Source organism: Stegostoma tigrinum, chromosome 5, assembly GCF_030684315.1.
Source record: "Stegostoma tigrinum isolate sSteTig4 chromosome 5, sSteTig4.hap1, whole genome shotgun sequence".
Taxonomy (NCBI): domain Eukaryota; kingdom Metazoa; phylum Chordata; class Chondrichthyes; order Orectolobiformes; family Stegostomatidae; genus Stegostoma; species Stegostoma tigrinum.
In genome coordinates, this window is record NC_081358.1 from 84844093 (window position 1) to 84856685 (window position 12593).

Sequence of the window (12593 nt, forward strand, 5' to 3'; positions counted from 1 at the left end):
GGTTGCCTTAGCAGGGTTGTGTGGTTTTGTGTCCAGTGTTGTCTTGAAGGCTGGATAGTTTGCTGCAAACGATGGTCTGTTTAAGGTTTGCCGATTACTTGCCCGTAGTGTTCAGGGGTGTGTGGGTTATAGGGGGATGGGTCTGGGTGGGATGCTCCAAGGGGCGGTTTGGGCTGAAGGGCCTGTTTCCAAACTGTAGGGAATCTAATCATTGATGACATGTTGAAGTCTGTGAAGAACATAACATTGTTTCTCTGTTCCTGGGAAGTACTAGATTGCAAAGGGTGCTCAATTAGTTGTCGTCTTCTGAGGACGTCATTGCGTTTGTCACTGTGTCACATTGGAATTGGCAATCGATGAGCTGAGCATCATATCCCCGTCTTATGAGGGCAACTTTCAGCATCTTTAGGTGACAGTCGCGTTCCTTCTCGTCTTGAGAAGATCCTGTGTATGCGCAGGGCTTGTCCATAGGAGATGGTTTCTTTTATACATTTAGGGTGGAAGCTAGAGAAGTGCAACATTGAGATGTTATCCTTGGGCTTGCAGTAGAGTGAGGTACTGAGGTGTACATCCTTGATGGAGATGCCTGTGTCCAAGAATGAGAGCAGTCCATGATAAATCTAACAGTGGGATGAAGCTTGTTGATATCATTGTGTAGTTTCAGTGATTCCTCACAATGAGTCCAAAGGAAGAAAATGTTGTCAATGTATCTGGTGTATAGTGTTGGTCGGAGGTGCAGTGCAGCAAAGAAGTCTTGCATGAACTTATGCATGAAAAGTTTGTCATGATGGGGTGCAGATTTAGTCCCCATGGCTATTCTGTGTGTCTAGGTGACGAGCTAGTTATCGAAGGTGAAGAAGCTGTGGTCAAGGATGAAGCATATGAGTTGTAGCATGGCATCAGGAAATTGGCAGTTGTTGGTGTTAAACACTGAGGCTGTTGCAGTGGTGCAGTCATCGTGAGTGCTGAAACATCCATTGTGATGAATGTTTCTGGTTCAACTGGTCTGTAGGTGGAGAGTTTCTGCATGAACTCTACGTGTTGCATCAAAAGTTGGGGATTCCATGTACAGTAGGTGTCAAGATGCCCTCAACACAGTCAGAGAGGTTCTCACACAGGGTTCTGTTGCCTGATAAGGTATGATGTCCAGTTGTGTTGGCTTTGGGTATCTTCAGAAGAAGTTTCCTGTGTGAGAAATATGTGGGATAAAAGGGCATAGGATAGGACATTGGGCATTAGAGAGGGCCCTCTGGATAATTAGGGACTGGCTTAAAATGTTGACCTAACCAGTTATGCCCTCATCCCATGAATGAATAATAGTTACAACATCAAAATTTTTTTAAAAATCAGTCACCTTTATTTGTAGCATTCAACTTTGCATTTGCATCGGTAATTTATTAATGTTTATAGGAACATAAATCCTGCTTCTTTGGTCAAAATGTAATAACAATATCAGAGTTTGTCACAGCAGTATTACAGGCAACTTTCTGCTAAGCTGATGCGACTATAGTTTCTCAGGGATATTCTTTATGAATCTTCTGCTGGAGTTAGCGCGCCAGATTGGCAGGAAACTGAATTCGAACAAGAAATTTAGATTTAGTTAGACCAGAGTGGAGTATCACTTTCAGCCTTCATTCATTACTCCCAGTGGATTCTTCTCCGTGGAGTATGTTTATTTTCCATAAACTATCTGTGTCTCTCTAACTGTGCCAGGAGAGTTTAAATTGTGTCACATGCTCTACAAAACCGTTATAAAATTATAAAATTGGGATGTTGATATGCCAAGAAGTACTCTGCAAATCAAACCATGGTAGATCAATAATATTTTAAATGTATTCATTCCATCAAAATTGAGCAATAATTGCATCCAGTCATGAATGGAGAAATAATCGTAGGATCCCTACAGTGTGGAAGCAGGCCATTTGAATGCACACTGGCCCTCCAAAGTCCATCCCACCAAGACTCACTCCCCTAGCCTATTCCTGTAATCCAACATTTCTCATGGCCAATTTGCCTAACCAGCACGTCTTTGGACTGTGGGAGGAAACTGGATCACCCGGAGAAAATCCATGAAGACCCAGAGAGAACGTGCAAACTCCATATAGTCAGTTACCTGAAGGTGGAGTCAAACCCAGGTCTCTGGTGCTGTAAGGCAGCAGTGCTAACCACTGAGACTCTGCGCCTCCATAAAAGACTCCTTAAACACCCCCATTCTCAATGATGGAAAAGCCCAACACATCAGTGCAAAAGATAAGGCTGAAGCGTTCACAGCAAACCTCAGCCAATGGTGCTAAGTGGATGATCCAGCTTAGCCTCCTCCAAACGCACCCTCCTCCAAAGCTACCAATAGTCAATCAATTCAATTTACTTCACATGATAGCAAGAAACAGCGAGAGACACTAGACACTGCAGAGGCTATGGGCCTGACAATACTCCGGCAATAGTACTGAAGACTTGTGCTCCAGAACTTTTTGCTCCCCTAGCCAGGTTCTTCCAACATAGTTACAACACTGGCATCTACCTGACAATGTGAAAAATTACCTTGGAATATTGTATACAAAAAGCAAAAGCTGAATCCCAGAGGTGAGGTGAGCATAACAACCCTTGACATCAAGGCTATTTTCAACTGGGTATGGCATCAAATAGCCGAACAAAACTGGAATCAATGGGGGCAAATTTTGTGCTGATTGGAATCATACATGATACATAGGAAGATGGTTGTGGTTGTTGGAGGTTGGTCATCTCAGCTCCATAGCATTCTGCAGGAGTTCTCAGGGTAATATCTTATGTACAACCATCTTCCAGTGCTGCATCAGTGACCTTACCTTCTTCATAAGGACAGAAGTGGGGATATTCACCAATGATTGCACAACGTTCAGCATTATTTGCAGCTCTCCAGCAGTCCATGTTCAAATACTGACCCCCCCCCCCCCCCGGACTGACCTTTCCCCTCCCTACCTCCCCACCCATACTCTCGTCTCCACCTATCTTCTACTCTATTCATCCTCAGTCCGCCTCCCCCTCTCTCCCTATTTATTTCAGTTTTGCCACCCCATCCCCCTTTTCTGATGAAGGGTCTAGGCCCAAAACATCAGCCTACTGCTCCTCTGATGCTGCTTGGCCTGCTGTGTTCATCCAGCCCCATACTTTGTTATCTTGGATTCTCCAGCATCTGCAGTTCCCATTATCTATGTTCAAATACAACAAGGTCTGGATAACCTCAGACTTAAGCTGACAAGTGGCAATTTTTCACCATACAAATGCCAGGCAATGACCATCTCCAATAAGAGACAACCAAACCACCAATCCTTAACATTCAATGGTGTCGCCATCAATGGTGCATTATCAACATCCTTGGGGTTACCATTGACATAAGCACAGTGGCTACAAGACCAGGTCAGAGGTTAGGAATATTGTTGTGAGTAATTCGCCTCCTAACTCCCCAAAGCCTGTTCACCATCTACAAGGCGTAAGTTGGGAATGTGATGGAATACTCCCCACTTGCCTGGATGGGTGCAGCCCCAACAACTCTCCGGAACGTTGACAGTATGCAGGACAAAGCAGCCTGCTTGTCTGGCACCATATCCACAAGCATCCATTCCCTCCACTACCAAGAATCAGTTTTATACATCGCAGTGTGTGCTGTTTGCAAGATATGCTGCAGAAATTCACCAAAGATCCACAGATGCTGACAGACCTGCTGAGCTTTTGCAGCAACTTTGTTTTTGTTCCAGACCCGAAACATCAGCTTTCCTGCTCCTCTGATGCTGCTTGGCCTGCTGTGTTCATCCAGCTCCACAACCTGTTATCTCTAACGTCCTTGTAAATCTCAAGTTTAACAATATTTTTCCAATAGCAGGGAAACCAGAACTGAATGTAGTATTCGACAAGTGACCTCACCAATGTCCTGTGCAGCTGCAGCATGACAAGAAAAATGTGATAACATCCTGGTGGATTTGAGACTTGGTAAAATTGTCATGAGCAGATTTACTTGTCTGCTATATCTACTGCAGAAATGTTAATATTGGTACTGAAGTTGAAAACAAATGTGATATGTATTATAATAGATGGCTTTCAGCTGATAGCGGATTAGGCTTTGTTTCTCCTTGCTACAGTTTCGCAGTGGTGAAGTTGTTTCCAGAAGAACATGCCATTATTGTAATGGTCTATAATCTTAAGTGTTTTTATTTCAATCAACCTGATATCACAATGAACGTTTGAAAGAGTCGTTATAATTGGACAGCTAAAAAAATCTTGCTCCTCCTTTGTTCTGTTTATGTGCAATGAGGCAATAAACAGTGAAATTACCTAATAAACTATAAAATTGCTAATTAGCATTGTGCATCTCTGCTTCATCCAGCAGAATCCATTAAGAGCACATTTAAATTCATTTACAGATTTTCTAGTGCCCAATTTTTTTTTTGTTTGATTAGTGATTATTTTTATCTTTTTCACTACATAAGTGTGTTTAAATTCAAATCCTGTCTATGATATCCAGTAGTTCGGACAGGCAGAAATACATCCCTGTAAGTAGACTTGAAGGTAGCAACAATGTTTGTACTCACCAGGGATTCAAAGCTTTTATTATAAATTACTTGATTGCATTTTGTTTGCAATTTGCTTAAGCATAGTAAGTGGTACAGAAACATTCAACTATTTTGACAGAAGGTACAACAAACTGTGCTAGGTTCAAAGTCAAGATCAAATATGAACTTAGAAAATATATTTACAATTAAGCCATAATTAAAATAAACCATATAACAGTTGTTTGGAAGCCTTTCAAGGGGAGTAACTTATAGGGATCCAGATAAAAAGTGACCTTTCAAATAGCCCCCACTACAAAACAGATGGTTTTCACTGTATTCTAAGTTTGTGTATTTTGTCTAAATTAGTACATTCATGCAATGTTATCAAATATGTGCACTATAATGGTGAAACAATTTGAAGAGGAGTGGGATTTATTTGATAGCTGTTTCAAAGAGAAATAAAAAATGTTTGCATTTGTATCATGAGCACCACGCTTCTCAAAGTGCTTTACAGCCAATTAGGTATTTTGGAAGTGTAGCCACTATTACGACATAGGAAGCAGAAGAACGACCATTAACATGAATGTTGAGTGACCTCTTCTGTTACATCATTCTATGGTCCTAAGTTACCCCCATTCCCCGACCAGACAAATTTGTAACCAGATACTCAAATATATGTAAGAGTGACAAAGATAAACACCTTTAATTTTTGTTCACTTGCCCTGTGGAAGCAACCATTGACCTTGGTTCTGAACCGAAACATCAACTTCCCTGTTCCTCAGATGCTGCCTGGCCTGCTGTGCTCCTCCAGTGCCACATTTATTATTGACCTTCACAGTTTCATTTATATTCACAGGTTTAGTTGAGACCAACTAGTTTTCCACTATATTCCTGCAGCTGTGTTGTTGGACCATTCATATCGTATCACCATTGCTTGTGTATCACTGCAGACACTATCTCCCTCAAAGTGGTTATGGGCACATGCACTTGATGCCCGGTGAACTTTCTGTTTATTGGCAAATATATGCAGCACGATTTAAAATGGTGAAGTACCAGGTGACTAGAGGATAGTTAATAAGTAGCTTGTTCAAGAAGGGCACCAGGGAGAGACCAAGAAATTACAGGCCACATAGGAAAATTCTTGGAAAAAGTTCTGAGGGACAGGATTAACCAACACTTGGAAAGGCAGGAATTGATCAGGGATAATCAGCACCAGTTTGTTAAAGGGAGATCCTGTCTGACTAACTTAATTGAGTTTTGTTTAAAAATGTAGCTGACTATATTGACGAGGGTAATGCATTTGTTTTGATTTATATGGTCTTCAGTAGGACTTTCACAAGGTCTTAACATGGAAGGCTGATCCAAGAGGTAAGAGCCCATGGAATTCAAGGTAAGTTAGCAAGCAGAGTTCAAAATTGGCTTGCAGGTGGGAGGTAAGGAGTTGCTGTGGGGAGTGCCTTTGAGATTGGGAGCCTGTGACCAATGGTGTACTACAGTGCTGTTTGTTATGTACATTAATGACTTGGATGTGAATGTGGAAGGTATAATTTGTAAGCTTGCAGTTGACACGAAAATTGGTGGTGTTGCTGATAATGAGTGGGATGGACTCGGACTCTCGTCTGATATTGATCAGCTGGTAATTTGGGCAGAACAATGGCAGATGGAATTTAATCTGGATCAGTGCAAAGTGTTGCATTTTGGGATATCTATTAAGGGAAGGGTATACACAATGAATGATAGGTCCCTAGAGAGCACTGAGGAACATAGAACATAACATAGAACATAACAGCACAGTACAGGCCCTTCGGCCCTCGATGTTGTGCCGACCTGTCATACCGATCTCAAGCCCATCTAACCTACACTATTCCATGTACGTCCATATGTTTATCCAATGACGACTTAAAGGTACTTAAAGTTGGCGAATCTACTACCGTTGCAGGCAAAGCATTCCATTCCCTTACTACGCTCTGAGTAAAGAAACTACCTCTGACATCTGTCCTATATCTTTCACCCCTCGATTTAAAGCTATGCCCCCTCGTGCTCGCCATCACCATACTAGGAAAAAGGCTCTCCCTACCCACCCTATCTAACCCTCTGATTATTTTATATGTCTCAATTAAGTCACCTCTCAACCTTCTTCTCTCTAATGAAAACAGCCTCAAGTCCCTCAGCCTTTCCTCGTAAGACCTTCCCTCCATACCAGGCAACATCCTAGCTAATCTTCTCTGCACCCTTTCCAAAGCTTCCACATCCTTCTTATAATGCAGTGACCAGAACTGTACACAATACTCCAAGTGCGGCCGCACCAGAGTTTTGTACAGCTTCACCATAACCTCTTGGTTCCGGAACTCGATCCCTCTATTAATAAAAGCTAAAACACTGTATGCCTCCTTCACAGCCCTGTCAACCTGGGTGGCAACTTTCAAGGATCTGTGTACATGGACACCGAGATCTCTCTGCTCATCTACACTACTAAGAATCTTACCATTAGCCCTGTACTTTGCCTTCTGGTTACTCCTACCAAAGTGCATCACCTCACACTTGTCCGCATTAAACTCCATTTGCCACCTCTCAGCCCAGCTCTGCAGCTTATCTATGTCTCTCTGCAACCTACAGCATCCTTCGTCACTATCCACAACTCCACCGACCTTAGTGTCGTCTGCAAATTTACGAGCCCATCCTTCTACGCCCTCATCCAGGTCATTTATAAAAATGACAAACAGCAGTGTACCCAACACTGACCCTTGCGGTACACCACTAGTAACTGGTCTCCAGGATGAACATTTCCCATCAACTACCACCCTCTGTCTTCTTTCAGCAAGCCAATTTCCGATCCAAACTGCTATATCTCCCACAATTCCATTCCTCCGCATTTTGTACAATGGCCTATTGTGGGGAACCTTATCGAACGCATTGCTGAAATCCATATACACCACATCAACCGGTTTACTCTCATCTACCTGTTTGGTCACCTTCTCAAAGAACTCAATAAGGTTTGTGAGGCACTACCTTCCCTTCACAAAACCATGCTGACTATCCCTAATCAATTTATTCTTTTCTTGATGATTATAAATCCTATCCCTTATAACCTTTTCCAACACTTTACCAACAACTGAGGTAAGGCTCACTGGTCTATAATTACCAGGGATGTCTCTACTCCCCTTCTTGAACAGAGGAACCACATCTGCTATCCTCCAGTCATCTAGCACTATTCCAGTAGGCACTAGTTACAAATGTATGCAGAAAGCTCAGCCATCCTGGATGAATGTCTCTTGTTTGGCCACCTCCACATTTGCCATCCAATCAAGAATAGCACACTTGTGTTGTCAGGTAGTTCTGAAGACTTGACAACTCCAACTGATGAAGGCATATACTGCTGAGGTAAGTTAGGCACTGTGAGAGTGCAGGAACATGCAAGCACCTGCAGGAGAGTTGAAGCTCAACAAAGTTACCTGTCCACAGCTACCAAGGCCATCATTGCAGAGGTGTAGACCCCTCCACAGGGTCAGCTGTAACATGGGTGGCAACCACATTGGGCAAAAGCACATGCCATCTGGAAAATGCATATAGATTGGCAGCTTGGGAAGAGTTCCTTCAACTTGCACCTTAACTGGTTATGCACTGCTGATGGGCATGGAACCTTCACCTATCTCCCTCCCACCCCCAGATGCTGTGTCCATAAAAATAGATCGGAGGTCAGAATGTGTCTGCAGACTAACTAGTCACTAGAAATTAATACTGAGTCAGCCTCCAATCCCTAGTCCCCATACTTGCCTATCATACTTTAATCCACTGATTGGATCTTGAATTTCAGCATTCATGCCAAAGTTGCACAAGAGGATAAACATTGATGACAAGAATGTGAAGGAGATAATTTAAGATTAGTGTTTTTTATTTAAAAGTTGCTCTATGTCAGCAAGTTGCATCATCAGAGCTACCTGTTTTAATCCAGCCCTCACGCACTTTCATCCTCGGTAACTCTTCCAAACCAGTTCTTTCAATTATGTAATCTATTTTCTCATTCTAAAAGTCAACAGCAATTTAACAAAAATAATAATAAAAGTTAATTGTGTGTCCCGTCGTTCCTCACTAGGTGAGCACTTATGGCGCTGACCTATTAAAAAAGCCCAGGAAGGATTTGAGCTCAATTGTGATGACTTGGCTGACTAATCTCACTGGAGTGACAGTTGAACTGCTCCAGTCAGATTCTTAGTGATATGCTTTATGTGGGCTTTAGGTGAGAGCACCAAAAAGTCTGGACATGATGGCCTCTAGGCATGGAACGCTGTCAATAGTCGGAGTTTAGATTTGCTCATTAAGATCACCTTAGGCAAGGCTCAAGGGTCATTTGTATCCCATTGGAATTTTACTCCTGAGTGAGAATGAGTGAGGAAAAATGAGACATTGGGAAAAGTAGAACTTGGTGCAAGTTAGGGTTTAGACATCAAAGGCTTGAATGAACTCTGTTTTAAGAAGGAGGTAAGGTGGGAGCTGGTGAGAAAATCTTGGCAATAGTCAAGTCTGCAGGTTAAAAAGAATGTATGAGGTACTCAGCAGCTCTTGAACTGAGGTGGTGGGTAAATAGGAAGTAAACATAGTTCAATTTCCAAAATAACAAAGTGTGAAGCTGGATGAACACAGCAGGCCAAGCAGCATCTCAGGAGCACAAAAGCCGACGTTCCGGGCCTAGACCCTTCATCAGAGAGGGGGATGGGGTGAGGGTTCTGGAATAAATAGAGAGAGAGGGGGAGGCAGACTGAAGATGGAGAGAAAAGAAGATAGGTGGAGAGGAAAGTGTAGGTGGGGAGGTAGGGAGGGGATAGGTCAGTCCAGGCAAGATGGACAGGTCAAGGAGGCGGGATGAGGTTAGTAGGTTCCCATTATCTCTGATCTCAATTTCTAAAAGTTGTTTTTGTTCCTTTTCATCTCAGTCAAGTGTCTGAAATGGAAATTTCACTTGTGGGGTGTTAACATAGAGCAATAGTTTTGAAGGGGGAATACTGAGCAGTTCACTGACACAGAGTCTTCGTCCACACTGCCAAATATTGAGACAATGCCAATCAATAACTTTTCAGAGTTTTTATGACATTCAACTAGCTAAATTCCTCCGTATATCCTTTATGGCCTTGAGGCAAACTCTAAATACAACACAAAGGTTTAAACCTGTCAGTACAAACATATGTCAGTTACATAAACAATTGATTGGCAAAGGAGTGGCTGCAATGAATTAAAGCTTCTTAAAGGCAGATGTTGGAACTGAGCATGGGGCAAGAATAGAGTGCTGTATGAAACAGACACCTTCCCATTCAAGGAATGCAAAAGCATTTCAGATTTAATGGAGCAATCTTTCTGAACTGTTGGGACAAATATATTTTAATCCACAAATTCTACTGTTTCCACAGAGAAGGGAATTTAAAGAATAAGTCATTTGTGTGGTGTATTGCCCTGGAGCACCAGATTAAAGAATAACGTTGTGGGCCACAATGGATGACAACATAGTAGTAATGAAGCACGAAGATAAGAAAGTTGTAACCAGCAGGTCCCCAGAAATGGCCTTTTTATTCCCACTCAGTGGCATCTCCCAAGGACATGATTCCAGCTTACACATGGACGCTGACAACAACTAGCTCGACCACTCTCAAACCCTTCACTGTCGCTAAATTATGAGATTGATTTATTCAATGTCAAAACAAGTAGGAGTCACAATGCTCTCCAATTAAACCCTGAAAAGTCATTGTCTTAAACCCTTGTCACAGATTCCATCCCCTCATTATAAACATCCACGCTCAGGACCTTGTTATCCTATATGACCTTCAGCTAATCGTCTAACTTCATATTCCCTTCATCTCAAAGAGCATATTTCCACCTCTGTTAACAGCGGGACCTTGGCGTAAAAGTCCACAGATCTCCGAAGGTTTCAGCACAGGGAGACAGGGTGATGAAGAAGGCAGATGGGATACTTGCCTTCCTTAGCAAGGCATAGAACATAGGAACATGGACTCAGAGGTAATGGGAACTGCAGATGTCGGAGAATCCGAGATAACAAAGTGTGGAGCTGGATGAACGTAGCAGTCCAAGCAGCATCTTAGGAGCACAAAAGCTGATGTTTCGGCCCTAGACCCTTGGTTTGTTATCATAAGAACATGGAAGTCTTGTTACAACTTTATAAAATGTTAGTTAAGCCACAGATGGAATACAGTGGGCAGTTCTGGTCACCACACTATTGGAAAGACATGATTGCACTGGAGAGGGTGCGGAAGAGATTCGCCAGAATGTTGCCTGGCATGTAAAGTCAGTTATGAGGAATGACTGGATAAGTTGGGTTTGTTATCCTTGGAGCAGCAAGGCTGGCAGGGGTGGGATCTGAGTGAGTTATACAAAATTATGAGAGGCATAGGTTGAATGGATGGAATCTTTTCCCTGTGGCAGATGTGTCTAAGACCAGCGGCATAAGTTTAAGGTGAGGAGCAAAGAGATCTGACAAATAATCATTTTTACCCAAAGGATGATAGAAATACAGAATTTGCTGAGAGGGTATTGGGTGCAGGTACTGTTGCAATATTTCAGGAGCATTTGGATAAGCACTTAAAATGCCAGGGCATAGTAGGCAATAGGCCAAGAGCAGACAAATGGGATTAGTGTAGTTTAGTAGCTGTCAGCAGAGACATGATGGGCCGAAGGACCTGTTTCTAGGCTGTGTGACTCTGTGACTCTATTTGGAAGTATATTTATCCCAGTGCATAAATATTGTTGCATGCTGAATGGCCCAACAGGGAACATAGTTTTACTTTGCGAATACTGTTCTGTTCAGGATTCTGCGGGGGAAAAAGCGATCAACCAATGAAAGTTGCCAATACTGCAGGATTGGCTTTGAGTCTCCAGGGTTGGAAAATTAATGTCCAAGACCCTGCTGCATGCAACCCTGGAGAGAAGCAAAGTGCCATTTGGAAAAACAACAAAGTGGTTTATTTTAGTTTCTTTGAATGGTTTTGTTCGATGATAGTCTTATCACTTTTGAACAGAAATGGGAAGCTGATGTTAGGCAGTACATGGGGATGAGTCCTGTAATGAATCTTCCAGGAACATATTAAACCACAGATGGTAATCTTAGATCCAGGTAATGGCAGCATTGAATGTGGGGACAGTGAACAATTCTGTTCATGTTCGACAATTTTATTTAATAGACACAACAGGTACATCTGCATCTCTGTGCCGTATGTGGGCATTTGAACGTCAACCTGAAAGGCCATAATTTCAGGTCATGTTAACTTAAGTTACACATAATACATTGCCTGATTCTGAACTGCTTACCCATTGAACACACTGTTCAGCTGTAGATATTTTTAATTAACCTGCTCGGACAGGCTTATGACCCATCTATGAAACAGGTGAATATTGAACCCAAGCTTTCGAGTCTATAGTAAGGACCCACGCTGTTCAGCTGCATGCTCAGGAATAATGAATACGCCGGTAAATTATATGAATTAATGAACTCTTCTGAAAAATTGCTCAGAACGTGCGAAAGAGGTGTTAAAAGGAAACAATATTGAACAAAGGCACAATGGAAATTCTGGCTTAGGATTTGCGCGGAAACATAATTAGTTTGATGTAGACTCTGCTTCTCTGGCATTCGGTCCTCAGAGAATTTTCTGCTTGAAATTGAATTCGACAGTACACTTATTTTTAAGGATTCATAGTGAGAAAGACTGCAGAGTGAAGGCTCTTACTCCCCTCTCATTTCAAGGGAATGGTATCATCCAAGCAGTTGGTGTTAGATCAGTAATAGGTGAGTAGAACAACTGCCTGTCAGAGAAGAAGGAGCAGCACATTTGTTTTTATTATTGTCCTGGAATAGGATTACGGCAGAAGGAAGCTGGACCTTTTCAGAATGAGTATGGTCAAAGGCAAACGCCGCAACCAGAGATGTGAGTATTATTGTTAACACCGCAACTTGATGATGGAAATGATGACATCTAATGAAGGGAATAGTCTTGTCATTTCGAAACCTTTTAAATCACATTCGGTCAGATAAGGATTAAGCCAGCCAAGCAAGTAAATAAAGTGATC

At 42.3% G+C, this 12593-nt stretch overlaps 1 protein-coding gene across 5 annotated transcripts in view; it reads left to right on the top strand.

Moving 5' to 3' along the window:
* Positions 1-12593, top strand: part of LOC125452014 (RNA-binding Raly-like protein) — a 797454-nt gene that overhangs the window by 487728 nt on the left and 297133 nt on the right. The window lies entirely within an intron of this gene.